The sequence below is a fragment of the Urocitellus parryii genome, chromosome 5 (genome assembly GCF_045843805.1).
Source record: "Urocitellus parryii isolate mUroPar1 chromosome 5, mUroPar1.hap1, whole genome shotgun sequence".
NCBI classification, from domain to species: domain Eukaryota; kingdom Metazoa; phylum Chordata; class Mammalia; order Rodentia; family Sciuridae; genus Urocitellus; species Urocitellus parryii.
In genome coordinates this window covers 22,011,249-22,016,023 of record NC_135535.1, presented here as the reverse complement: position 1 = coordinate 22,016,023, position 4,775 = coordinate 22,011,249, and the positions used below count along the sequence as shown (strand labels likewise).

The window sequence follows — 4,775 nt, the reverse complement described above, 5'->3', positions numbered from 1 at the left end:
AACTTTTCAGTCTGAGCCAATGGAACCTAATCTAATTCTCCAGTTCAGAAGGCCCAAAATGAATAGATTAAAAAATGTGATTCCTTCCTTAAGAAAGGATTAAAGTTGACCAGGTTTTGGTTCCTAAATAGTATTAGCCTGTAAAAGGTACCAGTGTTTCCTGGAGAAGTGACTGATTTCAGGGTTATGACATGAAAAGGACAAAAGAAGCCAGGAATGTGTTGTACCAGAAGATAATGGTGCACCCGGCTTGGTGGTGCACGCCTGCAATCCCAGCTACTTGGGAGGCTGAGGCAGGAGGATTGCAAGTTTGAGCCCATTCTCAGCAATTTAGCAAGACCCTATCGTCTCAATAAATAAAAGGGATGGAGATTTAGTTCAATGGTACAATGCCCCAGGGTTCAATCCCCAATATAAGATGGGGAAAAAGTGAAGGATGTGCTAAAAAATTGATGGAACACTAAAAAAGGACAGAGGGGTCAGATGGCAGGGGCTCCCAGTTAAGATTGTGTGTGTGTGTATGTGTGTCTACACACACATGTTTATTTATGTACACACACATCCACTCACAGAGCCTAGAAGCAACAGCATCCGAGAAACAATAAGCATATTTTTCTCCCAGATCTTGGTTTCTAGGTGCTGTTCTGTCCTTAAAGGAATGAGAGCTCTTTGGAGAAATGGCTGATTCCAAGACTCTTGGATAGAGAAAAAGGGTAAAGTAAGGATGGAACATGTTGCTGTGACAGAAAATAAGAAAGTACTTTTAAAATGATGGGTATTGGGGCTAGGGTTGTGGCTCAGTGGTAGAGTGCTTGCCTTACACACATAAAGCACTGGGTTCAGTCCTCAGCACCACATAAAGTAAATAAGTAAAGGTATTATGTTCATATTCAACTAAATTTTTTTAAAAATAATGGGCACTTGTCAAAAGAATAAAAGATCGATTAAAGGGGTTCCTTCAGATCAAATCTAGGACAATATGAAAATGGAAATGTACTAGTGTCAGATTATAAGTCATTGAATAAAATTGAGATCTGTTAGTCCATACTGATAAAAACAAGTGACGAAGTAAATGAATAGGCAGAATGGAAGAACTTCCACGGGGCTGGGGATGTGGCTCAAGGTATAGCGCGCTCGCCTGGCATGTGTTCGGCCCGGGGTTCAATCCTCAATACAAACAAAGATGTTGTGTCCGCCAAAAAATAAATATTTAAAAAAAAGAAAGGAAGAACTTCCTTATAGTAGAATACCAACTAATAAGTCTAGAAGGGGGCTGGGGATGTGGCTCAAGCGGTAGTGCGCTCGTCTGGCATGCTTGCGGCCCGGGTTCGATCCTCAGCACCACATACAGACAGAGATGTAGTGTCCGCCGAAAACTAAAAAATAAACATTAAAAAAAAATTTTTAAAAATAAGTCTAGAAGGACTGATGATACTAGAAAAATCACCATTTGACAACGAACACAGTAATAACTGATTCAGGCAAGAATCATGAATGGATGTGAAAATTATTGTTGAACAGGATACTTGGGTGGTTTCACAGTGTCTCCCACAAATTACTTATTGTTTGCAGAGAAAATGGTAACTATAATGAAGAAATCTGGCAGATAAGCCCTTGATCAAATAATCAAAGTTCACCTGACCACTAATGAGATGAGTCAATATCAAGTGCTTCTGGATAAGATAACTGAGAATATCCCTTCTGTGACAGTCCTGTTCTGATGTATAACCTAAGTCTGACTATTAGAAAATATCAGAAACCCAAAGTGAATAACATTCTTCAAAAATAATTGTCCTGTACTCCTCAAAAACGCCAAGGTCATAAATGATGAAGAAAGAATTGCTCCAGACTTAGGAAAACTAAAGGGATGTGGAAATTAATGCTACATGTGTCCCTGGATTGGATTCTGGATTAGAAGAAAAAATAATTTTGATTTGTTTTGATTTTTTACAATAATGGACATTATTGGGAAGTTTGCAGGATTTGAACAGAGCTTATAGATTAAATTATTATATCAATCTTAATATCCTGATTTTGATCCTTGTGCTTGGTTTCTTTGTTTTTGTTGTTTTAGGAAAAACAAATTGAAGTATTTAAGGGTAACTCTCAAATGATTCAGGAAAACCTATGAATATGTATGTGTATGTAAGAAAGCATATACTTTTATATATATATGTGTGTGTGTGTGTATACACATACATACATATATGTGTGTATATATGGTGTGTGTATATATAATATGTTAAAGCAAATAAGGTAAACTGTTAACATCAGGGAGTCTCTTTTTTTATGTGTGTGGGTTTTTTTTTTTGTGTGTGTGTGTGTGCGTGTGTGTGTGTGTGTGTGTGTGTGTGTGGTGCTGGGGATTAAATGTAAGAGGCAAGCGCTCTACTGCTCTACCGGCTGAGCTATATCCCCAGCCCAACATCAGGGAATCTGGATGAAGGGTTACAGAAATTCTTTGTATTAGGCATCTTTCTGTAAGTCTGAAATTACTTAAAAATGAAAATAAATAAAACCAGAAAACATGAACAATACAAGATTGAGAATTTCCTATGAAGAATGAAAGCTTATCCCCTGGTAATAAAGGAAAGAGGAGATAAAAGAAGAGAGGCCAAAGATTGAACTTTGAAAATATATTAACAGTACCTTAAACTAAGAGTTCAATAAACATTAAATAATTTTAAAATGTGAGGCTGAGGCAAAATAGTGACAAGTTCAAAGCCAGCCTCAGCAACTTAGGAGACCCTAAGCAATGTAGCCAGACCCTGTCTCAAAAAACTAAAACCGGCAGGCTTGTGGCTCAGCAGTTAAATGCTCCTGGGTTCACTCCCCTGTACTAAAATAAAATAAGACAAAACTGTGTGCCTTAGATTAATCTAGCATATGTATTTTGTGTTTAATTATTGTACTGAGGTCTAAAAATTGTCTTCTATTTTTCCTAGACATATTTACGTTTTAACCATCATGTTATATTAAATATTTAACAGTCAAAACATGCCTTTCTGACTTCTTTTTCCATTTTCCTTGAACCCACTGTCTTAAAGCAAACTTTCAAATGTCTCACCAAATTTTTAAAAATATGTTATGTTACCTTGCCTTGTTCTGATTTATTTTTATTTTTTTTCCCACAGTATTTCTTGGAGTGAAAGATTGGGCATGGCAAAATAAGGTATTTAAAAGTGGTTAATATTTATTTAAGAGTAAGGCTTATCCGCAGAGCCCAGAAGGAAATTCATTTTTGTAATAATGTTATGAAAATAGTAATATATAAAGACAATTCAGGAGCTGCTCTGGAAGGGGTAGACCGGGCAAAAACCCTGACCATGACCCCCTGCAGTCCTCTGCCGCCACTGCCGGGGCTGTCTGCCCAGGAGGCGCCTTGGCACGCTGCCCAGCCTGTGGGCAGCGGGTGCAGGCGGATCATCCCCGGGGCTGCGTGGAGGAAGAGGGCGGGGGACCGCTGGCGGAGGGCTGTGCGAAGCCGGGGGCTGTCTCAGGGGAGAGGGCGACAGTGCACGGTCCCCACCCCTAACCGCGTCCCAGGACTGCAGTGCCAGCTGTAGAGAAGGCGCCTTTTAGGACGCTGCTGCCTTGCTAGGGCCGCCACCGCGCCTGCGCACCCACGAAAGTGACTCCCTAGGCCCGAAGCTCCAGGGAGGCACCACCCGACCCTTGGACGTGAACCGTGGAGAACAATGGAGGATTCAGGGACCTCCACTGCTCCCGCTCAGCCCAATCCTGGGACTGTCCAAGACAACGAACTGGGCCCTGCCGCAGCTCCGCGCTGCAGCAACCCCAGACCGAGGTCTTCCGAGGGTCTTACCCTCTACGTGCCTAATTGGGACCATCGAAGCTTCTACAGGAAGCGACAGTGCCGCTTCTCCTAGGGACAGCGACGAGGTCCCTGCTGGTGTGTGACCAGATGGGCCAGCCCCTGCTGAGTCTCCAGATGGCGATGGAAGCTCCTTGTGTCCTAACCCGAGCTAAAGCCTTGTGAGGAGCAGCGGGATGGGAGCTGGTGGGAGCTGTCATGTTGGGTTATGGAAAAATTGTTGGTGTCACCCTGGGGTGTTAATAAAGCTGTGTTGGGGGTTTAAAGGAAAAAAAAAAAGTACAATTCAGGCTGCATACAATTCGTAAGAAACAACTTAGTCTGAAAGACAAAAAGTTGGAACAAATATCACAAATGTGCAAGAATGCAGTATAAGAAACCTTGGATTGCTCCAGTATGCAAAGAATTTATAGCAAATTAGACCTTTTTTTTTTTGGGGGGGGGACGTGGAGGGTTAAGGGGATTGAACTCAGGGGCACTTAACTACTGAGTCACATCCCCAGTCCTATTTTGTATTTGATACAGAGACTGAGTCTCACTGAGTTTCTTAGCGCCTCATCTTTGCTGAGGCTGGCTTTGAACTGTGATTCTCCTGTCTCAGCCTCCCTCTTCACCCACTGGGATAACAGGCTTGCGCCACCTCTTGCTGCAATTTAGACCATTCTAAGAATAAACTACACTTCCATTTATACAGCCTTCAGATGCTTAATCATATTTCTCTAAAATTAGAAAATTATTTCTAAATTTTATCCATACTACTTAAATAGTGAAATTAGTAATCTTGTTCATTTAATTCATATGTCCAGTCAGATCATTCCAACAACGAGGAACAAGTTATCACAATTCATGAGCTGCCCTGTTCAAGTAAATTAGCTGCTCTACTTTGATCTTTATATTCCCCTATTTTGTAATTTAAATGAGGAATGATTTAAATATTTTT

At 41.0% G+C, this 4,775-nt stretch overlaps 1 pseudogene; it reads left to right on the top strand.

Moving 5' to 3' along the window:
* Positions 1 to 724: 724 nt before the first annotated feature.
* On the top strand, positions 725 to 4,087 carry LOC113189499 (insulin-like growth factor-binding protein 6 pseudogene; annotated as a pseudogene).
* The last annotated feature ends 688 nt before the right edge of the window (positions 4,088 to 4,775 follow it).